We start from the raw sequence: 27,116 nt of genomic DNA, 5'->3' as shown, positions 1-27,116 counted from the left end.
CACGATCTCTGATCACTACTGCAATCACCAGCAGGTCTCACTCCAGGTGGACGAAAGTATATTGAAGACCCAATGATGATGCTTTTCAGGTAGGTACACAAGCGGAAAATCAAAATATACCGCCACGGTAACATTTATGTGAATAAGGGTTTTTAAAGATGGCTAACAACCCAAACCCTTGTAACAATACAGGACAAGTGATCCATTCTTCTATGATAACATGACCTCACAATGACAATCAGATACATGATTATTTTAACCAAGTCCATCCCAGCAGATCTCTCTGCCATTTCTCCCTTTAGCCCATAAACATGAAGCAAAATATCAGAATGGCAACCCCATGCGTTAACCAGCTAACTGGATTATGAACATAAATACTATTAAGTGACCTGCAGAGCTACTCAAAGCTGCTAGCTTACTGAAAACCTTTAAATGCGCTCCTTTCTCTCACACTTCTTCATTTATCACACTGCTAAAAGTCATTACATGACAACTGCACCACAAGGGTACTCACGCACAACATGTAAACAGTTCCCATACAGGATCAAAGCAAAGAAAACACACACCCAAACACATACCCTACAAGGTGTAGCATGCTACCAATTTAAACAAGCTCTTCAGCGCCCCCATAAAGCTAGTAAGCACTATATAAATATTGCAATACAATACATTACAGATTGCAGTTGGATTTGGTCCCACAGTTCCCAATACTGTGCCTTAAAACAAACCAGATTCAATGAAGCCACCAATCCTTTAGAAGAGCATTGGTGGCTTCCTTTTTCCTTGTAAAGTATTCTTGTTCAGAACGTTGGTCACGATTTTTATTCTCTAAACATTCTACTCACTATATAAACTTAATCAAAGCTTACTTACAAACCTTCACCAGTCTCCCATCACAACCTGAAAGCAGGGGCGGCTCCTCCATTATGGCGGAGGAGCGTTGCCCCCCCTGCTGAAAGCCCGCAAAGGACAATGATAAAATGATAATAAAACAATTTTATCATCATTTTATTCTTTTGTCCTGCAGGCTGCCAGCCAAACCGAGGGGGGGTGGGGGGCGGGCCCTCCATAGTGACGCAGCAGCACCAGGGAGGAGGGGAAAGTGGTGGGCACTGGTAAGTGCACCTGACAGCTTGGCTGACTGTCTGGGGATGGCCAAACCATCATAGGCATTGCTAAGTGTGCATGACGGTTTGGCCGGCTGTCTGGGGCCGGCCAAACCGCCATGCACTTAGCCTTTCTCCAACCCAAGCTGTGTTGTACAGCTGGGTGGAGAAACAACACAGGCTCCCAGCCCATGTCTGAGTACCCAACCAGGGTGCTCAGACCAATCACAGCACTGCTCTCATGCTGGGAGTGAAACGCCGGTATTGGCAGCTGTGAGCCTGCCCAGTGTGCAGCAGTTCCTGAATGGGAGGGGAGGATCAGAGCAAGGCGGTGGCCGTCGGAGCAGGTAAGTGCTATTTTATATATTCATAATTCTGTATTTTGTGTTTCCCCTCCCTCCCACCCCACCACTCGGCAATATGAGCGCCCGTTAGTGCCTGAAAGCTGTGAATAAGAGGGCCAGAATAATGAAAAGTGGTTCAACTGTAAACTATGTACTAAGTGTTCTTTTATTACCAAATTCAGGATGACCACTTTCACCTATGCTACAACCTGAATCACCCTGATCTGCTTTTAAAAACTGAAACTATGGAGTGAGGCATGCAGGAGATATGAGGAACTAAGGACAAGGTAGCCTAGATGTGATGTGATGAAATGCGGCGTGGTCAACAGCGGCAAGATGGCAGATGCTTTTTGTGCGGGCTATGTGCCTGGGGCCACGATCCAGTACCATCTATCCGCTAAAAGACACCATAGGACTAAGGTGGCTTGTCCGGTGAGGTGCAGAAAGCCAAGGGGCCTGGATAAATGCTCCGGCAGCCCAGAGTACCGCTGCACAGCGCTGAATCCTCATGAGACTGGAGGGCATCCGGCGTGGCATGCTGGGCACAGGGCCTAATCAGAGTGGCCTGCGGAGCCCAAGAGCAGTCTTGATCGATGAAGGGGGGTTGCAAGGACCAAAGTTTGAACGGGGGTCCTTCCCCCACCACCCTGCTTGGCGGTGAGGAGCCCCGCCAGAGGTTTCACTGAAGTGGCGGCAGCGGTGGAACAGAGCGGCTGCGGACCTCGCTATTGAGGTAGCCGGCACTTAGTGATTGTGCAATCCGACCCTGCGGTGCTGCCGCTGGCCCCTTGCGGTGGTCTGCGGGGGTCGGCGGGTGTTACTTGCCGCTGCTCCTACCTGTGAAGTTGAGGTAGCCAGTGTGTTCACTGGGTCGCTGATAGTGAGGAGCTGGCTGACAGGAGCCTGAAAATCATGCGAGGTGAACGCTGGGGGCACTGCCTTGCCGCAAGAGGAGCCCTCGTCTGCCCTCCTTCCTCACCCTGAATCTGGGCACCTGTTAGACTTGCCCCACCTGTGGGACTGACTTTGTTTGGGCCTGGCTGAGAGGCCTACAGTGCCCAGAAGTGAGGCTGATTGGCTGTGGGGGGGGCAGCGGTGACCGTGCTCCGAGACCTGCCCCACCCCAAAAAACACACCACCCCGCTTTACAGTGATGGGCCCCGCTGGAGATTTCGCCTGTGGGGAGGTGGAGGTGGAGTAGAGTGACTGTGGGCCGTGCTGATGAGGTAGCTGGCCCTTGGAAACAATGCATCTGGACCCTGGGGTGCGGCTGCTGGTCCCTTGCGCTTGCCTGCAGAGGTTGGTGGGTGTTACCTGCTGCTGCCTGCGACACCTCGATGGCCAGTCCATGCACTGGGTTGCTGCCTGTGAGGAGCTGGCTGATGGGAGCCTGGAGATCGCTCTGGGCCTCCAAGCTGGATTGATGGCCCCCGACCTGGATGTCGACGGTGTGTAAACATAAAGGAGTGCTAAGGGAACTGAGCATCGCTGCGGGAGAAGACCAAGTCTGGCCCCTTTCCTCACCCTGATTCCGGGCAACTGTTGCACCTTGCCCACCTGTGGGACAGATTGTAATTAGAGTGAGTGCTGACCCTGCTTGCTCGCTGTTGTGTGGTACAAATAAGGGATTCTCGTTTGTTTAGGATCCTGGGGTTAATGAGCCTCTAAAGAGGACTTTTTAGTGTGCCTTTTATAAATTCTTACCCTTTTCACTGTTGTATTCATATTGTGAGGCTACATACAGCCCTTCGTAAATACAACCAGGCCCCTTTTTGCAGGAACAGAAGATCTACTGATATTTAACGGCACCAATGCTCCAGAAGAATCCTTCTTCAATAATGATGCAAGTGGATTAGACAGGGGAGCCACTTGGCCTGGTGTAACAGTTGTCTTCTACCTTCCACAGCACACCATCTTGAACTGAAGTATTGCTGCATCCTGACATCCTTACTGGATAATCTTCACGCTACTTGGAAGCAGATTTCCAAGTGCTTCTGCTCAAAAGTAAGCTCCTGGAGCTTAAAACCCAGATAGCATGTAGCAATCATTACTACCCAGTCACTTCAATTTGGTCAGACCTTTGACTGTACCCAGGCGACTGATTGCACTCATCATCCATACACAACTTCATCTCTGACTTTCACTGTCCCTACAAAATGTATTGAAGTGCCATCTATTAAGGTTAAACATTCCCTTATGAAGTTCCCATAACCACATCCAAGGGGATGAAGAGTATATTTACTAGCTTAAGCACTGTAAGAGTTTTTTTCAGCAGTTTGCCCAACTTATGTATTTGTTTTCATTGTTTGATGATCGTAACACAGTACTGTAGTACAATATATAAATACAATGAAATGTGCAGTTCACATGATGCCTTCAAACTGTAAAACAGTTGACATAACACACACTGATTCTCTTCCAATGTTTTTTTTCTTTTTGTTTGCTTCTGCATTCATATTCAATGAGGTTTGAATTTTGTTTGTTTACTGACTCTACCACTGAATAACTATTGCTAAAAAAGTGTTTAACCCTCTACAGGGGGCGATACAATTATGTTCAAATCATTTGGAAAGGCTCTACCACTGCATTTGAACATTCGTAAAAGAAGTTTGACAAATAGGTGTGGTAATAAGGCTTTTCGTTAAGAACCTGGAGTTTAAAATTAGTCTAAAATAAAATTGCCAGGTAGCATATACGGTGGGCATGCGTTCAAATTATTGTTCTGGCAATTGGGTAGGCACCGGTGGTGATACGTGATTCTCTAGAGTATCAGAAAGTTCCAAACACAATCTTGCAGCTATTAAGCTTGAAAAAGACAGTTGTCTTCACTGACTGTGTAAATGGAGATATTTAGTCCAGGAGCTAAAGTGATGGAACTCAGATCAGTGTTCTACAATGTTCTACAATCGGAGGATCCAAAAAGGCAAGAGGGAAGTGGAGTTACACTCTCTTTGGCATACGGACGACAGACACCGATTACGCAACCAACAAAGGACCACTTCTGCCTAAACCAAAGAGGATCACCTGTGTTTTTAGATACAAGAGGTTTAAAAAACTGATGCCTCTACAAAGCCAGAATCAAAAAGGCACTGGACAAAGTTGGTGTACATGAGGCTGCCCTGTTTGGCACTGGATGTAATGTGCAAAGCTGGATCTGGTAGAGGTTTAAGAGATTGTGCGATGTTAAATATAAAATGGGAGCTCTCTTGGGCATTGAGGAGTACAAGCGAGATGCCAATTGATAACAAAAAAAACTGTTTGGGCACTTACAATCTAGAACGCAAAAAAAGAAAATGTCAAACCCTCTCACAAATCAGAAAAGCCATCCATCAATGCTCAGTGTTGAAGAAAAAGGGAGGGGAACAAAGTATTGTAGTTGCCACGTGAGAAGTAGTGAATCATGGAAACACTTGGGCTCGTGGAGAGAGCTTCAGCTCCCTGTGCACTGCTGTTGCACTGCCTTTTTCATAGATAACAAGGCTTTCATACGTGGTGCCTCGGGAAAAAATGAGCATGGAATTCAGCCCATAATACTGCCACTTGGGGCTGTGGCAGGAGCTTGAACACAAGTGAACCACAATGAAATTACCACTTGTGGCCACAACCTGCATATGATCCCTGCAGAGCCATGCAGCGCGTCTAACCACTATGAAGCTCAAAACGGCGATTGCAGTCATTTGAGTGCTGGTGTGCCTGAAACTGTTGGTCAGTCAGTGGTGGTGGCAGGCTGGAACTTTATGAAATGTGAAAAGGCAATAAACATCCAATGGCTTTCCAGATTCTGAAGCAACAGACAGAGGTAATCTAGGTGCTGCAACATGAAATGCCCCTCACGCAACCAGGCCAGAGCCGAAACAGCATATGTTGTTGAGGCAGTAAGCGCAATTCAGAACAGAGGATCATCGAACGGTGCAAGACTTATGACACAGGATCGTACCAGCTTCAGCTCTGACAAAAAGTTGTCCTTGTTAGGAGACTCTGAGCCCCTTATGGTATACAAGAATAGCCGACATCCTGTGACTGTGTGACATACAAGTGGCAAGCAGCTCCAAAACATGCTCCTTCAGTGGAGGTTGGACGCTGTCGGCCATCGCATGGATTAGTATGATTAGAATTACAGAGGCTGTGTTTGGTCAGCACAGAAAAGGGTTTTGAAAGGGGTCGGAAACCCACTAGACTCTGCATACGAGGTCGGTCACTAAGTGCTTTAAGACACATTCTATTCTCTCAGACACAGAGGGGCTGAAAGAGTGTTCCTCCAGGAAACACACCTCATCAAGACGGAGGCCGAGAAACTGCAGCATGGAGGGGCAATCGCCAGTGGTACTTATCATAAGCACAAAGTACCCTGTTCTGGGTGCAACTTGTAGTCTTAATTTGCAGCAAATTACCTGATTATGATAAGGAAGGAACATTTGTTTTAGTGCTGGGTTGACTGGATGGAGCATATATCCTGCAAGGTAGCATACATGCACCCAGTTCTGTTTAGGTGGCTTTCCACACAACTCTCTGGGAACGCTCAAATGACTGGATGCATGCGCCTCTGGTTCTGGATGACTAGGACTGTGTGTTATATTTAGACCCTTTCTGTCAATGGTTCAATGGTGGAAAAGATAGACCGCGGACTTGCCACGTGTATAGAGAATTATAGGGTTTTAGGCTCCTGAAGAAAACTACTTACGGGGCCCAGAGAATGCACTTTCTGATTAACTGCATGTCCCATTGAACAGTTTAACATGTACAAGTTCACTCCATCAATCTCATACTCTAAATATCTTGGTACCGACAGACTACAATCCTATATTATATGGCATTGTGGGACAAGTTATTTACCTTCAGTAACGCCTTATCTGGCAGAGACATGATCCAGCCACAGATTCCTTACTCTCGAATTTCCCAGGCATCCGACTGGATCTGGAAGATTTTTGTTGAGCAATACCCCTGCGGGCCGTTAAGTGGCATAGGTCTGCTCCGCGTGATGTCGTCGGCATCATTTGCGCAGTTGTGACGGCCGCGTCAACTGTATAGGCACCACCTCGGTGCACTGACATCAGATACGTTTCATGCATTTCCACGCCAGAAGCGCAGAGCCATGAAGTGAACTGACACTGGTGTGTTTCTGAACAACTAGGGCAGTGAAAAGGATCAGCACTGAACCTAGAAACCTGTCCGCAGTGCGGGGAGGATGGGTGGGTCGGTAAGGAATCTGTGGCTAGATCATGCCTCTACCAGATAAGGCGTTACTGAAGGTAAGTAACTTGTCCATCTGATAGAGACATTTAGCCGCAGATTCCTTACACCTTTGAATAGATACCCAAGAAATACCATCCCCGGAGGAGGGACTGTGGACAAGTTTAGACCAGGAAATCCTGCAGGACAGAGCGGCCAAAAAGGCCACCCCTGTGAACTAGACTGTCCAGGCAGAAGTGCTTAGTAAACATGTGCATGGACGCCCACGCTGCTGCCTGACAAATGTCGAGGACTGGAACTTCACATTGAAACGCCATAGTAGCAGCCTTAACTCTGGTGGAGTGAGCCCTTAAGCCTTCAGGACACTGCTTTTTGGTCAGAGCATAGCAAATTGAGATGCAGAGGACGACCCATTGCGAGATCGCCCTCTTCTGCACCGCACAAACTTTCTTCCTGCCCACTCACCACACGAAAAGTTGATCATCCACCCAAAGCTTTTCAATGCGGTCAAGGTAGAACAACAACGCTCTTTTTAGGCCCAGACGGTGGAGTTGTTAATCTTCTTTAGAAGGGTGCTGAGGAGCGCAGAAGGCGGGTAAGGTGAAAGATTGCCCCATAGTGAGTGATGTTAGCACTTTCAGGTGGAAAAAAGCCCTAGTGTGAAGCACCAATTTATCAGGAAGGAGGCCTGGATGGCAAAGCCTGCAAGATGTGATTGCCACTAAATAGGCTGTTTTGATGGTAAACAGCCAGAGGGGGCAATTGTGCAGAGGTTCGAATGGAGCACACATCAGGAAGGTAAGAACCAAATTAAGGTCCCAATGAGGCATAATGAAAGGGGAAGTAGGGAACATATGTTCAAGGCCTTTGAGTAATCTGTTTACAATAGGAGATTTAAATAATGAGGGCTGGTCTGGCAGCCTCAGGAAGGTAGATATGGCCAAAAGGAACACTTTGAGAGTGCCCACTGCAGAGCTCTGCTGGGAAAGGGTCAAAATAAAAAGCAAAACTTGAGAGAGGGAAGCAGAAAGAGGATCAATCGACCTTTCTGTACAATATTTTACAAATGTTTTCCACCGGAAGTCATACGCGGTCTTGGTGGAGGGCAGCCTGGCTGGCAAAATAACATTGGAAACTTTGGGAGGAAGGTCGAAAGCTACCAGCGGCCTCTGTTCAATCTCCAAACAAGAAGGCGTAGAGTTGAAAGGTTCGGGTGGAGGATCTTTCCCGGCTTCTGTGACAGAAGATCCTACTGAAGGGGCAGCCTGATCAGAGGATCGATGTTCAACTGTAAAAGCTCAGGATACAAGACTTTCTGTGCTGAGTACAGAGCCACAAGAATGACTTGGGCCCGGTCGCCCCTGATCTTCTTGAGCACTCTGGACAGGAGTGGTATAGGCAGAAAAGCATATAGGAGACCCGAGTTCCAATCTGAGCACGAGCCGCCCTAGAAACGCCTGCGTGCAAAACTGCTAACATTGCGCATTCTTGGAGGAGACAAACAGATCTAATCAAGGCTCTCCCCATTTATTAAAGAAACTCTGCGCCACCTCTGGATGGAGACACCATTCGTGATCCGCTAGGCATTGATGGCTGAGTTAGTTCGCCCTGACGTTCAGAGAACCTGCCAGGTGTTGAACTACCAGGGACATGCCCTGCTGTTCCAGCCATGTCCAGAGACACAGGGCCTCTTGACAAAAGGTCCACGATTCCACCTGCACTGTTTGTTTCAGCACCACATGGCAGTGCTGCTGTCTGTAAATACTTGAACCAGCTTTCCCTTGACTGAAGGAAGAAAAGCTGTCAATGCTAAACAAATCGCTCGGAGCTCCAGCAAGTTGATGTGGAGTCTCGATTCTGCTGGAGACCAGAGTACTCTGATCACCACCTCTCCCAGATCGCCACCCCATCCCAGGAGTGATGCATCTGTCACTACTGTGTCGTCTGGTTGGGGAAGGTGGGGGGGTTTGCCTATGACCCAATCGTGGTTGGTCTGCCACCACTGCAGATCCTGTGCAGTTCTCTCCAACATGGTACAGATCTCAGAGGGATTCCAGTGATGCTGCACCCGCAGGAACTTCAAGTCCCACTGCAGATCCCTCATATGCCATCTGGTATGTGTCACTAGCAGGATGCAGGAGGCCATGAGGTCCAGCAGCTTCAGACTCATCCTCACCGAAATCCAGACTAGAGGCTGAAACATCGGTTTCATAGCCTGAAGAACAAGTTACTTACCTTCGGTAACGATGTATCTGTAAGAAACATTAGTTAGTTAGATTCCTCACCTTAGAATATCCCCAGGCGTCAGACTGGATCCGGAAGATTTTTCGTCAGCAATACCCCTTGCGCGTCGCTAGGCGTCGTCTGCGGCTCCGCGTCCGTCGTCGGCGTCGTGCGCCGGGATGACGTCGTCGGAGTACTTAGACGCCGCCCTCGCGCGCTGACGTCAGTTCTTGTACACAGCCTTCCGCGCCAGGAACGCAGAGCCATGCAAAGACCGACACTGGTGCCAAAAATAAAATCTAGGGGCCTGAAAGGACAACCTTAACCCTAGATGTCAGTTCGCAGAACGGGGAGGATGGGTGGGTCGGTGAGGAATCTAACTAACTAATGTTTCTTACAGATACATCGTTACCGAAGGTAAGTAACTTGTTCATCTGAAAGAAACACGTTAGTTAGATTCCTCACCTTAGAATAGATACCCAAGCAATACCATCCCCGGTGGTGGGTCTGCGAACCAAGATCACACCAGAAAGTCCTGGAGGACAGAACGGCCAAAGAAGCCATCCCTCCGGACTTGGCTGTCAAGGCAATAATGCCTGGCAAACGTGTGTAGCGAAGCCCACGTCGCCGCCTGACCGATGTCCTGCAAAGGGACTCCCCGTCCCAAGGCAGTAGTAGCCGCCGTGGCCCGAGTAGAATGGGCGCGCAGCCCAACAGGAGGGTCCTTCTTAGCCAAGGAATAGCAAATTTTTATACACAAAACGACCCACCGAGAGATGGTCCGTTTGTGTACAGCTTTCCCCTTCTTAGCGCCCACGTACCCAACAAAAAGCTGGTCGTCCACCCGGAACTGTTTTGTGCGGTCCAGATAAAAGGAGAGCGCACGTTTTGGGTCCAGACGGTGGAGCCTCTCTTCCTCTTTGGAAGGATGCGGAGGCGGAAAGAAGGTGGGCAAGGTGACAGACTGCCCAAGGTGAAATGGAGTCACCACTTTCGGAAGAAAGGAGGGACGAGGCCGAAGGACAACCTTGTCCGGATGAACAGACAGAAAAGGAGGCTTTGAAGATAAAGCCTGGAGCTCACTCACCCGTCTAGCCGAGGTGATGGCTACCAGAAAAGCAGTCTTAAGAGTCAGAAGACGAAGAGGACAATTGTGAAGAGGCTCGAAGGGAGCGCACATCAGGAATGTCAATACCAGATTCAAGTCCCACTGAGGCATTACAAAAGGGACAGGAGGGAACGTGTGTGTAATGCCTTTGAGAAAGCGTGTAACCACAGGGGACTTGAAAAGAGAAGGCTGATCAGGAAGCCGCAAGAAGGCGGAGATGGCAGCAAGATAACCCTTCAGGGTGCCCAGGGCAGAGCCCTGCCGGGCCAGAGAAAGAAGAAAGAGGAGAACCTCAGAAAGAGGGGCGGAAAGGGGATCCACAGCCTTTGCTGTGCACCATGCCACAAATTTGTTCCACCGGCAGGCGTATACCGACTTTGTGGAGGGACGCCTGGCTGCCAGAATGATATCACAGACTTCAGGAGGCAAGTCAAATGGCATCAACTGCCGCCGCTCAATCTCCACGCATGGAGGTGGAGGCTGGACAGGTTCGGGTGGAGGACCGTCCCCTGCTGCTGCGACAGAAGATCCTCCCGAAGGGGCAGACGTATCGGGGGATCGGTCAACATACTGAGTAGCTCGGGATACCAGTACCTTCGTGCCCAATCCGGAGCCACCAAGATGACTTGGGCCCGGTCGTGCCTGATCTTCTTCAGCACTCTGGGCAGAAGTGGTATAGGCGGAAAGGCGTACAACAGACCGCAACTCCACTCATGACGAAAAGCGTCGCCGAGCGAGTGCCGCCTTGGAAATTCCAACGAGCAGAACTGCTGACATTGCGCGTTCTCTTCGGTGGCGAATAGATCTAACCAAGGCTCTCCCCACTGCTGAAAGAGACCTTGCGCCACTTCGGAGTTCAGACGCCATTCGTGATCCATCATGCACCGGCGGCTGAGTTCGTCTGCTCTGGCGTTCAGAGAGCCCGCCAGATGTTGAACCACTAGGGTGACGCCCTGGTGTTCCAGCCATGTCCAGAGGCGCAGAGCCTCCTGACAAAGGGTCCACGACCCCACCCCGCCCTGTTTGTTGCAATACCACATGGCGGTGGTGTTGTCCGTGAACACCTGCACGACACTTCCCCTGACAGAGGGAAGGAAGGCTTTCAGTGCAAGTCGGATCGCACTCAACTCCAACAGGTTGATGTGGAGACGAGACTCCGCCGGAGACCAGAGGCCTCTGATCTCCGCCTCTCCCATATGGCCACCCCATCCCAGGAGGGACGCATCCGTCACTACGACATGCTCCGGTTGGGGAAGGGAGAGGCTCTTGCCCTTGACCCACTCGCGGTCCGTGAGCCACCACTGCCACTGTTGTGCAGTGCCCTCCGAGATCAAGACATGGTCGGACAGGTTGCCGTGATGCTGGGCCCACTGAAACTTCAGGTCCCACTGCAGAGCCCGCATGCGCCGCATGGCGTGATGCACTAGTAGGATGCAGGAGGCCATCAGCCCCAGAAGCCGCAACACTAGCCTGACCGAAACCGGGGATAGAGGCCGAAAGATGGGAATCAGGGCCTGTATATCCCGGACCCGCTGTTCCGGTGGATGGACCCGGAACTGCGCCGAATCGAGAACCGCCCCGATGAAGAGGAGCTTCTGAGAGGGACTCAGGTGTGACTTCGGCACGTTGATGGAAAACCCCAGCAAATGCAGGAGATCCGCCGTACTCTGGAGGTGGGAGACGACAGCCTGGGGCGAGCCCGCCTTCAACAACCAGTCGTCGAGATAGGGGAAGACTGGAAGGAGTAGTTTCTTTTCTGTAACTCCAGTTCTGTAGTAGGGGTATCTCTGTTATAGTCATAATCTAGTGAATAGTCCCGCCCATGTGCGTGGACCCCGGAGCAATAAAAAATAATCTCTAAAGGTGACAAATCATGCAGACCTGCATACACCTTTAAGAGAGAATTTAATTTAAAGACAGATAATGCAGCCTATACCCACAGGCTACACTGTCCAGTACTTCAACTAGAATTCCACCAAAAAACCACAACAGCACTGCCTGTCTAGTTTTTCTCCCCAAGGAAAAAAACCCTGCCTCTACCAGCAAAAGCCTCTGGAATGATAGAGAGGAAGGATAGGACAGACAAGCCCCATAGGCTGCCATTATGTGGCTTAAAACAGGATACTGTGCCTTTAAGAAAACTTTCCAGGCTTCCAGAACTTTCCCCAGTATCCCAGAATGCCCAGCAGGTCCCATTTACTTTCAGTTCTTTTTGAAGGCGTAGCACGCCAGACCTGTAGCATTCCATCTATAAATAAATATCTCTCCACCGGGGAGGAGGGCGGGCGCTTATGACTATAACAGAGATACCCCTACTACAGAACTGGAGTTACAGAAAAGAAACTACTCCTTCTGTAGTAGGGGATCTCTGTGTATAGTCATAATCTAGTGAATAGAATGGCAAGCCCATCCCCACACAACAAAAGCGGTGGAGAACATACAAGACACAACCACTATTGTGCGAACAAATTTCGCAGCGAAGCCTGCCCAACCTGAGCATCTGCCCTGGCATCCGTGTCCAGACAGTAATGCGCAGCAAAAGTATGGACCGACTTCCAAGTGGCCGCCTTGCAGATTTCCGCAATCGGAACATTACGCAGCAAAGCCGTCGTGGCAGCTTTGCCCCTGGTGGAATGAGCCTTAGGCTTACCCCCTAAGGTCTTATTAGCTTTTTGATAACACAACTGTATGCAGGACACAATCCACCGAGAGATGGACTGCTTCGAGGTCGCAAGACCAGTCCTGACTGAGCCATAATTAACAAACAATTGGTCAGACCTACGAATATCCTTGGTCTTATCCAGATAAAATTTCAACACCCTTCGAACATCCAGGGAATGGAGAGCCCTTTCCGCTGGCGAAGAGGGATTCTGAAAGAACGTAGGTAAAGTTATAGTCTGGTTGACATGAAAATCAGAGGTAACTTTAGGAAGAAACTTAGGGTGAGTACGCATCACAACCTTAGCAGCATGAAATACAGTATAAGGTTCTTGACAACATAATGCCTGAAGTTCACTCACCCTGCGGGCCGACGTAATGGCCACTAGGAACGCCGCCTTCCAGGATAGGTGCTGCAACGAAGCCTTGTGAATGGGTTCAAAAGGCTCCCTCATCAGTCTGGACAGCACCACGTTCAAGTCCCAGGAAGGCGAGGGAAGTCTGACGGGAGGAAACACTTTCTTCAAGCCTTCCAAAAAATCCTTGACCACAGGGATCTGAAAGAAGGAAGTCTGTGAAGGGCATTTCCTGTAAGCAGTCAAAGCAGCCAGATGCACCTTAATGGAATGGAAATTAAGGCCAGACTGCGCCAAATGTAAAAGGTATGGAAGGATGACATCTTCCTTGCATGTCGTCGGATCAAAGTTCTTGGACTTACACCAAATACAGAACCTCTTCCACTTGTAAGCATAGGATGTCCTAGTGGAAGGTCGCTTAGACTCCTTCAGAATGTCCATACAATCGTCTGGTAGATTCAGATGACCATATTGCACTATTTCAGGAGCCATGCCGCCAAACTCAAAGACGAGAGGTTGGGGTGCACCATCCGCCCCCCGAACTTCGTGAGAAGGTCCGGCCTGCACGGCAACCGCATGTGAGGAAGGAGAGACCGGTGAAGAAGGTCCGTGAACCACCACTGCCTGGGCCACTCCGGGGCGATCAGGATCATCCGCGCCCTGGACCGGGACAGCTTGATGAGCACCGCCGGAATCAGGGGAATGGGTGGAAAAGCGTACAGAAAGCTGTTCGACCAGTCGATCCATAGCGCATTCCCCAGCGTCCCCCGCTGGTAGTACCTGGATGCGAAGTCTCGGCATGTGCTGTTTTCGGCGGTGGCGAACAGATCTACGTCTGGAGTCCCCCACCTTGCGAAGACTTCTCCTAGTACTTCGTCGTTTATGACCCATTCGTGGTTTTCCTGAATCAGCCTGCTCAAGGCGTCCGCCTGAGCATTCTGCACCCCCGGCAGATGAGTGGCCGTAATCGTCAGTCCCCTGGCCAGCAGCCAGCGCCAGATCGCCTGCGCCTCCTGCGACAGAGTGCGCGATCTCGACCCCCCCTGCTTGTTGAGGTAATACATCGTGGTTGTATTGTCCGTCTGTATCAGGAGCGAGTTGGTCTGGAAGGACGGAAGGAAGGCCTTCAGTGCCAGGAAGACAGTTCTGAGTTCCAGGAAATTGATGTGGTACGTCGATTCCAAAGGAGACCATAGCCCTTGAATCTGCAGGTCCCCGGAGTGCGCCCCCCAGCCCTGGAGAGACGCATCCGTCACCACCTTCGTCGTGGGAATGTCCTTGTGGAAAGGAACCCCCTTGAGGAGGTTTTCCGCCGAACACCACCACTTCAGAGACTGAAGAGCATGCAGAGACAGTCGGATCTTGTCGTCCCAAGAGCCTGTCCTCTGATCCCACTGGTCCTCCAAGCACTCCTGCAGAGGTCGCATGTGTAGCCGTGCGTGCGGAGTGAGGAAGATACAGGAGGCCATCGATCCCAGTAGAGACGACACCTTCCTCACAGTCGTTGATGGAGCAGTCCTGAGGTCCTGAGCCTTCCGAAGGAGTGATAACCGTCTCTCCTCCGAAGGAGACACGCTTGCTGACCGTGTATCGATGGAGGCCCCCAGGTACTGTATGCACTGTACCGGAGTCGGGACCGATTTGGACATGTTGACGTGTAACCCCAGCTTGTTCAAGAGCTCGCACGTCCATCGGAAGTGTTCTTGCGCTTCCTCGAAGGATGATGCCTTGATCAGCCAATCGTCCAGATACGGGTAGACAAACACCTTGTTCTTCCTCAGGTGTGCCGCCACCACCGCCATGCACTTCGAAAAGGTCCTGGGCGCAGACTTCAGCCCGAATGGCAGTACTGTGTATTGATAGTGATTGGCGCCGACTTGGAATCGTAGGAACTTCCTGTGCTTCCGCGCTATGGGCACATGGAAGTACGCATCCTGTAGATCTATGGCACAGAGCCAGTCTCCCCGTTGCAGCTGAGGGTAAATCTGGTGCAACGATAGCATGCGAAACTTCTCTCTGCGAATCCACTTGTTTGCTTGTCGCAAATCCAGAATGGGCCTGAACTCGTTCTTGTCCTTCTCGCGAACGAGGAAGAACCGAGAGTACAGACCTCTTCCCCTTTGAGACAAAGGTACGTCTTCTACCGCCTTTTTTCTCAACAAGATGTCTGCCTCCGCCTGGAGCTCCCTCAGCTGGAAGCGAGAGCTGACCGGCGGGATCGCTGGAGGCGGGCTGATAAACCGAAGACTGTATCCATTGCAAACAATATTCAGCACCCACTTGTCCTGAGTAATTTTTCTCCACTCTGCCGGAAAAAATTGAATGCTTCCCCCCACTGGAGTGGGTAACGGTTGAGGGGGAAGTAGCAGCTCAGGGCCGAGACCCGGCCGGGCCCTTGCTTGCGGTAGTAGCCTGCTGGCCTCCTCTACCCCTCTGGCGCTTCTGGAAGGGCTTGCGGAACTGCTGCTGTTGTTGCTGCTGCTGTCCCGAGCCCTGCCCACGCCCTCGGCCGGACGACCCGAACCTCCTCTGGAACGGGCGTTTCTTTTTCTCGGTCTTCTCCAACCCGACGGCCGTCAGGGTTTCCGCCTCGGCCTTCATGCGGGCCATCTCATCGTCCGCGTGCTTCCCGAACAGGGTTTCCCCCGAGAAGGGCAGGTTGGCCACTCTCTGCTGCGCCTCCGGTTTCAAGGATGTCAGGCGCAACCAGGAATGGCGCCGTTGGTGGACGCCATGACAGTAGGCGTGAGCGGCCAATAGTGATACATCCGCCGCCGCGCTGATCGTTTGGTTCGAAACCAGCATGCCCTCGCGCACCGTCTCCAAGAAGTCCTCCTTCTTGTCTCGTGGCAGGAGGTCCGCATATTGCTGCAGGGATTCCCACAGGGCCCGGTCGTACCGGCCCAACAACGCCCCTGCACTCGCCGCCTTCATCGTTGTGGCAGCGGTACCACACACCTTCCTGCCAGCCGAGTCCAGCCAGCGGCTTTCCTTGTCCGGTGGAACCGTGGAGGCCGGTGCGGTCGCATGTTGCTTTCTCGCCGCCGTTACTATCACCGAATCCGGCTTTGGGTCCATTCTCAAAAAAGACGGATCCGACTCCGGGGCCCTGTACTTCTTCATGAGCCTGGACGGAGCGGCCTTCGCCGTTGCGGGGGTGAGGAACAGTTCCAAGGCTGGTTCCACCAGGCCAGGCACGAGAGGCAGGAGGGGTCGAGACAAATGTCGTTGATGAAGCGTCTCAAATATCACGGACGTCGTAGGTGTTGGCACCGTCACCGTGATATTCAGTTTCGCCGCCCCTCGTAGCAGCACCTCCTGGAACGAGACCAGGTCGTCCACCGGAGACACCCTAGTCCCCGGGGAGTCCGACAACGTCGGTGAAAGATCCCTGTCCGAGGAGCGCGTGCGCGACCTGGATCTATACCTCCTGCGGTGCCGTCTAGAGTCCGACGAGGACCGCCCTCGGCTCCGCGATCGTCGCCTCCTATGAGAACGGGAGCGCGACCTCTTCGGCTTAGGCCTCTCCGCCGGTCTCGCTGGTCCAGGCGACCGTGGACGGCGTGGTTTCGGGGTCCCCTGCGGTGGAGTCGGGTACCGCGGAAGGGAAACCGACCTCGGGGGAACCGGCGGCGGTCCCGCCGGAGTGCTTGGCAGCAACAGCGGCTGGGGCGGAGGAGACAGCGTCCGCGGCCTCGGTGGTGGAGGAGGCGGTGGCGGAGGTGGAGGCGGTGGTGGAGGCGGTGGTGGAGGCGGTGGTGGAGGCGGTGGAGGCGGTGGAGGAGGCGGTGGAGGCGTAGGAGCCTTCCAAGGTGGGGTATACACCTCCGAGTACACCGATTCCGGCGACTCTCCCTTCCTCGACGTCGACCTGTGCCTCGACGTCGATCTCCTCGGCGTCGACTTCCGTCTCGACGTCGACGTCGATCTCCTCGGCGTCGACTTCCGTCTCGACGTCGAGCTCCTCGGCGTCGACTTCCTTCTCCTCGACGTCGACCGGTGCCTCGACGGCGATCTTCGCCTCGACGGCGATCTTCGCCTCGACGGCGATCTCCTTCTCGACGGCGATCTCCTTCTCGACGTCGATCTCCTTCTCTTCATCGACGGCGAGCTGTGACCTCTCGACGCCGAACGCCGACGCCGGGTCTTCACTCGACGGCGACCGCCGGACGAGGCCGACGACGGCGTCGTCACCGACGACGCCGATGTAGTCGACGGCGGTCTATTCAGGTCCCTCGACGGCGATCGTCGACGCCGCTTCTCCACAGAGCCCTGGGGAGACGGCGAGCAGACCGTGGTCATCCTCCTCGACGCCGTCGTCGACGCCCTCGACGGGGAGTGGGAGCATTTACTGGTCTTCCTGCCCCTGGGGAGCCCCCCAGAGGCCTCAGTATGGGTCAAATCAGCCCCTCCAGACCCACCTGGTGCCTTCAGTCTTCGCTCCTCCAGGGCTTGAAGCCTGCTCTTCATCCTGTCCCTCAGGGTCCTTGCTGAAAACGAGTGGCAGATGGTACAGCTTTCAGGCACGTGGGACTGGGGAAGGCAACCTACACACACCTCGTATGGGTCAGTTTTAGCCTTCTTCCGACCACATTCAGGGCACTTGACGAACAAGCCAGGCATGTCGACAGTACCAGCTATTAAACACAAGCAAAAGTGACAAAAATTGCCAAATCTCACTGAAAAAACCTTGAAAAAGGAAGAGCTCAATGCTCCAGGGTCCTGCTAGCAGGAGCCGGAAAAAAGAACTGAAAGTAAATGGGACCTGCTGGGCATTCTGGGATACTGGGGAAAGTTCTGGAAGCCTGGAAAGTTTTCTTAAAGGCACAGTATCCTGTTTTAAGCCACATAATGGCAGCCTATGGGGCTTGTCTGTCCTATCCTTCCTCTCTATCATTCCAGAGGCTTTTGCTGGTAGAGGCAGGGTTTTTTTCCTTGGGGAGAAAAACTAGACAGGCAGTGCTGTTGTGGTTTTTTGGTGGAATTCTAGTTGAAGTACTGGACAGTGTAGCCTGTGGGTATAGGCTGCATTATCTGTCTTTAAATTAAATTCTCTCTTAAAGGTGTATGCAGGTCTGCATGATTTGTCACCTTTAGAGATTATTTTTTATTGCTCCGGGGTCCACGCACATGGGCGGGACTATTCACTAGATTATGACTATACACAGAGATCCCCTACTACAGAACCCCTGATCTGCGCAGATGAGCTGCGACCACCGCCATCACTTTCGTGAACACCCGAGGGGCACTGGTGAGGCCGAAGGGGAGCACGGTAAACTGAAAGTGCTCGGGGCCCACCGTGAACCGCAGGTAACGCCGGTGGGCCGGCAGGACGGGGATATGGAAATATGCGTCCTGCAAGTCCAACGCTACCATCCAGTCTCCGGGGTCTAGGGCAGCTAGAACCTGAGCCAACGTTAGCATCTTGAACCTTTCCTTTCGGAGGAAGGCATTGACGTTCCGGAGGTCCAAGATAGGGCGTAGGCCCCCCTTGCCCTTCTTGGGAACCAGAAAGTAGTGGGAATAACAACCACGACCTACTTCTGGACTCGGAACGCGCTCGACGGCCCCCTTGGCCAAGAGGGCCGAAACTTCCTCGCGGAGAAGATTCAGATGATCCCCCGAGATACGGTGGTGCTGCGGTGGCATGGCTGGAGGGGTCGTCTCGAATGGGGAGGGAGTAGCCCCTTCTGATGATTTGCAGCACCCACCTGTCCGATGTAATGGACCGCCAGTGGAGCAGGTGATGGCGAACTCTGCCGCCCACTGGCGTGGTATGGGCCTGAAAGCTCGGACTAGGAGGGCTTTGAGGCGGATGCTGCCGGGGTGGAGGTGGGCTGACCACGTCGTCCTCCATTTCCGCCACGGCGGAAACCACGTCCGCGACCGCGCGCAGGTTGGTTCTGCGGCTGGTGGCTTTGCGTACGTGAGGAGGCGCCCCTTCCTTGGCCACGAAAGGGGCGAAAAGCGGAGGTGTGCGCCCGCGGAGCCGAGAGGCCCAAGGACTTGGCCGTAGCCCGGGAGTCCTTAAAGCGGTTCAGCGCACTGTCCGCCTTCTCACCAAACAGGCGAGTGCCATCAAAGGGCATGTCCATGAGGGTGGTCTGGACATCCCCGGAAAATGACGTGGACCGCATCCAGGCGTGGCGGCGGAGCGCCACCGTGGTGGAAATCGCCCGACCCAGCGAGTCCGTGGTGTCAAGCCCACATCGTATGGCGTGCCGTGCCGCATCCCTCCCATCGGCCAAAGCCTGGGTAAGACGTGTCCGGACCTCCTCTGGACACAGGGGCAGCACGTCCTCCACCGTATCCCACAGAGAATGGGAATAACGGTCCAAGAGACAGGCGGTGTTCAAAGACCGCAGGCCCAAACTAAGGGACGAGAACAGTTTCTTACCAAACTGCTCGAGTCTCTTGGAATCCCGGTCCGGCAGAGCGGTCGGGAAGGAGGATTGGGAGGTAGAGGCCTGGATAACCAGACTCTCGGGGGTGGGATGTTGGGACAGGAAACTGGGGTCGCCCGGAGCAGGGCGGTGGCGCCTGGCGACGTTCCTATCCACAGGAGGAACTGTGGAGGGCTTGGACCAGGTGCCCTGCAGAACGTCAGTGAGGGCCTCATTGAACGGCAGCAGAGGCTCAGTGGAGCTTGCTGCGGTTTGAAGCACCTCAGTGAGGATGTTAGTCCTCACAGCCACGGCAGGCAGCTCGAGCCCAAGGGCTGCGGCCGCCTTGCGCAGCACCACAGAAAATGCTGCACCCTCCTCCGAAGCCACAGTCGGAGGAGAAGTGAATCCAGTGTCCGGCGAGGTGTCCAGCCCACTGACCTCCCCCAGTTCATCTGCCCAGTCCTGTGAAAGCTGTGACTGAACAGCCATAGGGTCCTCGAACCCCTCCCAGTCGTCCCCTTCTTCCGATTCCTGATAAACAGGAGAAACGATCGGAACCGGACTGTAGAGATGATAGGTCTCAAGCGGCGCCGGACGCGGCGTCGGTCGACGCCGTTGCGGCGCCGGGTCCGGAATAGGGCTAAACTGGGGTGGGACGCCGTCCGGAGTCGGCGCCGAAGGCGTCGGCGGCGCCGGAGGTGTAGGCGTCTGCGCCGGCGGCGGCGTCGGTGGTTCATTCGCCGGCGCCGGTGGAGGAGTGATCAGGTCAACCGCCCAGGCATGGGCCCCGCGGGGACCTGCGGCGTCGAGACCGGAGTCGACGACGGCGCCGGGGCCAGAGCCGCCGGCAGGCAAGGTCGCCCAGTCGAGTCCGCGGGGCCCGAAGGCGCGCCAGCGGGCGTCGACGGCGGGGCCAGGCTCCTCATGGCCGAGAGGTAGGCACTGACCTCCGCCGGCGTCGCGTTAGTCCCAGGGACCGGAAGGTATGGGGACGGACGCGGCGCCTGCGGCTCCACCGGAGCCGCGGGGGTGGAACCACCCTGACCCTCGGCCGAGTCGCGCGACCGGCGAGGGGAGTCCGAAGAGCGATGTCGCCTCTTGGACTTCTTAGAACGTTTGGACTTACCCGACGACTTGGAGCCGGACGATCGATGGTGGCGTCGGCTAGGGCTCCGCGAGCGATCCTTGGACCTCCTCCTGGACCGGGATCGCGCATGACGCGGAGCCGAGTGGCGAAGCTCGAGAAGCTTGCGGGACCGCTCCCGCCTAGCCTTCGAAGTCAGGGCCTGGCAGTCGGAGCACGACTCCGCGTCGTGGTCGGGGCCTAAACAGTAGAGGCACCGGCGGTGGTGATCGGTCACCGACATCAGTCGATGGCAATCCTCGCAAGCCTTGAACCCAGGCATCCTACCGGCACCAGATGTCGAAGACAAGGATCAAAAATTATCAAAAAGATTTAGTCAAAAAAGACTAAAAGGGGTAGCTCTCCCGGATCTGCGCTTACTGGCGCGGAAAAAAGAAGAACTGACGTCAGCGCGGCGTCTAAGTACTCCGACGACGTCATCCCGGCGCACGACGCCGACGACGGACGCGGAGCCGCAGACGACGCCTAGCGACGCGCAAGGGGTATTGCTGACGAAAAATCTTCCGGATCCAGTCTGACGCCTGGGGATATTCTAAGGTGAGGAATCTAACTAACGTGTTTCTTTCAGATTATCCTGGACTAGCCTTTCAGGAGGATATGCCCAAAACTGCAGTGTCCAGAACAACTCAGATGAAAGGGAGTGTGTGAGAGGGAGTCAGGTGTGACTTCGGCACTTTGATAGTGAACCCCAGCGAATGCAGGAGGTTCGCCATAGTCTGGAGGTGGGAGACGACAGCCTGGGGCGAGCCCGCCTTCAAGAACCAGTCATTGAGATAGGAGAAGATTGGAACCCCTGATCTGCGCAGATGAGCTGCGACCACCGCTATCACCTTGGTGAACACTCGAGGAGCGCTGGTAAGGCCAAAGAGAAGCACTTTGAACTGAAAGTGCTTGTGGCCTACCGTAAACTGCAGGTCGCGCCAATGAGCAGGCAGGACAGCATCGTGAAACATATGCATCCTGCAAGTCCAATGCTACCATCCAGTCTCCTGGGTCCAAGGCAGACAAGACCTGAGCCAGAGAGAGCATCTAGAACTTTTCCTTTTTGAGGAAGTAGTTGAGGGCTTACAGAGCTAGGATGGGGCTTCCTTGGCCAAAAGAGTCATGACTTCCTCCTGAAGCAAAGTCAGGTGATCCTCCGTCAGCCGGTCGTAAGTTGGAGGCATGGAGGAAGGGTAGTCTTGAAGGGGAGTGAGTAGCGCCTTCGGATTTTCTGGAGAACCCACCTGTCCGAAGTGATATTCTGCCAGTGGTGGATGTGAAGGCTGATCCTGCCACTAACTAGCCGTCCATGATCTAGAAGGGCTCGACTAGAGAGGCTACAGGGGGTTGGGGGTCTGACCCAACCTCTGGCCATCCAAACCATGGGGTCAAAACGAGCCACGCCCATGGCCACGCAGAGGGTACTAAACTTTCACAGTCTTGTGGCTGGGGGTATGGCAGGTGCAGCTGAAAGCCCCTTCCGTAGCCATGAAGGGGGTTAAAGGCAGACAGGAGATGTGTGGCCATTGAGAGGTCCAAGGACTTGGCCATAGCCTGGGAGTCCTTAAAGCGCTCTAGCACCATGTCTGGCTTGTCTCTAAAGAGATGTCCATGAGAGAGGCCTTGACATTCCCTGAAAAGTCAGAAGTTCTCAACCAAGCATGGCGTCGAACAGCCTATGTCGATAAAATCACTCTGACCAGCGAGTCGGTCGTGTCGAGACCACAGTAAATGGCAAACTTTGCTGCAACTCTCCCGTCTGATACTGCTTGGAAGAGCATGGCCTAGGCCTCCTCCGAGACCTGTGGCAGCACTTGGACAGCTGTTAACCGCAGGGAGTGGGAGTAACGGCCCAATAGGCATGCGGTGTTCACCGACTGCAATGCAAGGCTGGCGGAAAAAAAGTTTTTCTTATCCCAACTGTCAAGTCTCTTGGATTTCCTGTCCAGTGGTGCGGAAAGAAATGCGCCGTGGGAGGTAAAGGGTTGGACCACCAAGCTCTCAGGGTAGGGTGGTTGTTGAGTAAATTTGGGTCGGCAGGTAAAGGCCGTGGCAACGGGCTATTGTCCTATTCACATGAGCTCCTATACTGTGCTTGGACCAGGTTCCCAGTAGGACATCAGTTTAGGCCTCGTTGAAGGGCAACAAGGGTTCTGAGGAGACACCTGGTTGCAGGACCTCTGTCAAGATATTCCTCTTGACTGCCACGGAAGGGATCTGCAGGTCCAGGACCTCAGCTGCCCTTCGTACCACCATAGCGTATGATGCTCCCTTCTCATTAGTCACGGTAGGAGAAGAAAGCAGGGCAGATTCTAGAGAGGTATCCAGTCCGCTGACCTCACCCAATTCTTCACACCAGTTCATGTCTTGATAAGGCTGGTTTTGTAAAGGGTCCAGTGATACCTCTCAATCTTCTCCCATTTCTAGCCCTTCAGAAAAAAGGATGAAGAACCAACCTAAGACCTAAGGGTTCTGTTGGTACCGGTAGGTGCCAATCCAGCTCTGGGTCGGGAAAGAGAATGGGGCTGGTGCTGCCAGTGGTGGTGGTGTTGGTGGGGCTGGCACTAGGGAAGGTTGCAATGGCTCGACTGGTGTCAGTCTAGATCCATCGCTGGATTCAAGGGGTGGGGGTTATCGGTGCCGGGGCCAGGCACCAGAGACAAACCAGGTCTGGGCCCGTCACAGATATAGCGCACTGGAAGGCGTTGCACGGTTTGAACCCAGAAGTCTTCTTGGACATGAGGAAAAACCTACTTACCAAAAAAGAGATCAACAAAATGTGACGAAAAACCTGTCAAAAGGAGACAGAGGTTAGCTTTCTCCATTGATCTGCGCTGGCTGGCGCGGAAAGAAAAGAAGTAATGTCAGCACCCCGATATGGTTGTCTACATAGGTGGTGTGGACTTCACAATAGCGCAGGCGGTGCCAACGTGATTTGGAGCCGATCAACGCCACCAACTGGTACACATGGGTATTGCTCGAAGAAAAATCTTCCAGATCCAGTCTGACGTCTGGAAAATTCAAAGGAAAGGAATCTGGGGCTAGATGTCTCTATTCGATTGTGTATTATAATAATAGCAGGAGAGAGGAAAATCATGGGTCCTGAACGGACCACTTTAAACAAAAATTACCAGACCTAAAAGGTTAATAGTTTGCAAGGCCTCCAACTTAAAGACACTTCTAGCCGAAAGAGATAAATACATCAAGCTAAATGAGAAACTGTGGTGCCTCATTTACAGAGGGGGATAAGGCTGGGCGATTGCTTGCACGGTTGGCTACACCCGTGCAGGAGAGGTGCGAATCCTACAGTTAAGAAATGAACTAGGTGATCGAATAGGAATTCAAAATGGCTTCAATGAAGCATCCAAGACAACTCTGTGAAACTATACCACGTCTTCAACAGGGTTCTACACAAAATAGAATACTATTTAGAGAAGGTGGGACTAATGCAAATATCGTAGGAATATTGGGATTACATGAAGGGCCAGGTGACAGATTTTGGTGAAAGGGTCTAAAGAGACAAAACTCATGGAAAAAACATGGAATCAGTTGGTTTGCCTGAAGAATTTTATATTACTTTTTAAGGAGAAATGGTGCCGGGATTGGAGGAAATGTACTTGGCTGCCCTGGATTTAGGGCACTTTCTGGAATCAACTAGAGATTCCCTAATAGTCCCCTTGACTCAGTCTCGACATGAACCTGTGAAAGGCCACATATAGGGCACTGTGCCTGTTAAACTCAGACTACAAAATCACTAGTAAAATCCTAGCAAAGAGACTCTTTCCTGTACTCCCAACACTGGTACACATAGAGCATAGTGTGTTTATCCCTGGGAGTTACATACTGGAACATCAGACCTCACTTTAGAATGCTCGAGGAAGTCCCACAAAACCTTTTTAAAGCAACTATCATGTTGGTAGATCTAGATGTAGCTTATTGGAGATACCTATAGGCGGTGCTCCGACACCTCAGTCTGGATGACGCTATACTTTGGTGGGTCTACCTCCAAGTCCGCACTTACAGTTAGGACAGAGGATACAAATCTTTCCTCATATATGGTCTATCGGGCACAGAATGGGTCCCCAATGTTGTGATCTCTGGTGATGAAACTTCGGCCAGTGTATGATGGACCCAAGGCAGGAACAGTGCCATTCTACTGTTGGACGGTATGAACACCATCTTGTTGTACGCAGATGACCTATTACTGCAAATGAGGGATAGCAGCACAGACTTGGGACCTTCAGTAGAATATTTAAAAGAATTTGGAAGAACATTTGGGCTCAGGGTAAACTGGGGGAAAACCTGCGTCTTTCCAGTTAGATTGACCACAGCAGCTCCATCCGGGTATTTCCTGGAAGCCACATACTTTCAGATTCCTGGGTGATTATTTATCACTCTGAGACCCAATGGCTAGGAATGTAGGAGCAGCGATGCAGTCTCTGAGAGGATGCACCGACATCTAGAAATCAATACCTTTGGCTGTTATGAGCACGACAGCGCTGGCAAAAATGGTAGTGCTCCCAATACTACTATATTATTTTATTAATGTACCAATAGAGATTCATAGGTCATCTTTACATTTTTGGAAGTTCTCAAACTTCATGGTTTTAGCGGACCTGAATATACATGTGGATCAGGCTTCAGACCTGCACGGTCGACTAATATTGGAAAATATGGTTTCCTGGAACATGCAACAATTCGTTAATGACCCATGTGGCGGGTCACATCCTGGATGCCATTTTCACTAACGGCAAGGTTGCGGTTTAAGACATAATAAAGAATTAATGGTCAGACCATGCTTTCATAAATTTCAAATGGAGGGTTGTACACGATCCTCTTGGACGTGGAACTAGTCCCCCTCTGTGATGCAGAAACTGGGCCACAGTCTCCACCCCAAAGTTTAGTCTCCCTCTGAATGAGAATGCACCGCCAATGGGCAGAGACACTGACTCGGATGCCCTGGCGGTTAATGTCTGGCTTTTATAGACACCATTACCACATTAAGGTGAGATCTACTCCCTCCACGGGCAAACTTCATTCTGCACCCTAGTTTAATGATGAACTCAAAAAGCTAAGTAAGCAATGTAAAAAACTGGAAAGAGGCTGGAGGAAATCTTCTCTTTCTCAAGACAAAATACTATATAAAAGTGCTCCTTTCAATTACCACCGGGCAACCAGGAGAGCTCAAGCAAACTTCTTTACAGTCCAAATTGAAGACACCCATAATTAACCAGGTGAGGTATTTAAAAATTGTTGAGAAATGTACCCAACCAGACGCTTTGCGTTAGCCACTAGTAGCTTTCCATACATTATGTACACAACTATAGGACTTCTTTGAACAAAACCAGCTACTAGATCCATCTCAATTTGGCTTTCGCCCCGGTTTTAGCACAGAAAGTACCCTGTTGAAGGTTGTGAACACCATTAAAATGCCGGCAGATCAGGTGAAGCAGGTCGGTATACTTCGATCGATCTGCAGATTTTGACACCGGATTGCATCACATTCTTCTGCATGTCTAGGAAGCATTGGTGTATTAGTCTGGGTCTGGTATTTTCTGTCGGGAAGAAGCCAATCAGTATGAATGGCTCCATATGCCTCGGAGCCCAAACACATAGGTTTTGGTGTCATTTAGGGTTCGGCACTAAGCCTAACACTGTTCAATGTTTATATAACTCAATTGGCTACACTTGTTGAATCTTATGGCTTAGAAATAGTGTCTTGCATTGACGACACTCAGATTCTCCTTACCCTAGGCAGAAACGTACTCCACGCATTTAGAAAATTTAAGGCTTGCCTTATGGCGGTATTTCAGTGGATGTGCTCTAGTGACTTACAATGTAACGCTAGTAAAACAGGAATTCTACTTTTCAGTCTACTCCCTCCTAGCGGTGTGCTGTCACCACCTGCCTCTGCTACCATAGCACGCAATCTGGGGTGAAGTTTGACAGTATTGTCTCATTTGGTCCTCAGGTTGCTGGGCTTTTGAAGGTTCTAAATAAATGTCTCTATCTGCTTCCACAGCTGCAGCAGGAAGCAGTGATACAGGCCTTTATCACATCACGTCTGGACTATGCCAATTCTTTATATAGTGGTCTTCCTGCTGATCTACTTAAGAGACATCAGCGGGTTCAGAATGCCACGGCGCAGCTTCTGCTGAAACTCCCAAGAAGGGACCTCATCTGCCCTTATCTGAAAGAGCTGCTTTGGTTACCTATCAAGGAACGAGTAAGGTTCAAAGGACTGTGCTGATGCACAGAGCTTTCTATTAGTCTGGTCCTCAGTACCTGGTTGACAGAATAATCCCGCAATTCAAAAGAAAGAGGTGGGGTGGTAGCTCCCTCTCTCCTATGGCTGCTAGGGACTGGAATGCTCTTCCTCAGCATCTCCACTCCATGAAGAATGTACAGGCATTCAAGAGAATTCGCAAGACTTGGCTTTTTGGGGTAGCTTATCAATAACAGTCAGCAGGCTGGTCAGCTTTTCTATCCAGCACATGGACACTCATTAAGTAGCTATTGTTAATTGTCAACAGAAAGCCGCACCAGCCCAAACAAATGCCCTGGCTTTGCTGTTAGTTGGCTTGCCGAGAGCAATGGCACACATGGGGGTCAGAAAGCT

The 27,116-nt window shown here is 52.0% G+C and overlaps 1 protein-coding gene across 1 annotated transcript in view; it reads right to left on the bottom strand.

The window, feature by feature from the left end:
- The window catches only part of DNAJB12 (DnaJ heat shock protein family (Hsp40) member B12), a 243,135-nt gene that overhangs the window by 25,013 nt on the left and 191,006 nt on the right, over positions 1 to 27,116 (bottom strand). The gene's annotated exons all lie outside the window — the stretch shown is intronic.

The sequence above is a fragment of the Triturus cristatus genome, chromosome 1_2, assembly GCF_964204655.1.
Source record: "Triturus cristatus chromosome 1_2, aTriCri1.1, whole genome shotgun sequence".
Taxonomy (NCBI): Eukaryota; Metazoa; Chordata; class Amphibia; order Caudata; family Salamandridae; genus Triturus; species Triturus cristatus.
The sequence above is the reverse complement of the archived record's forward strand: the minus strand, read 5'-3'. Positions and strand labels throughout refer to the sequence as shown.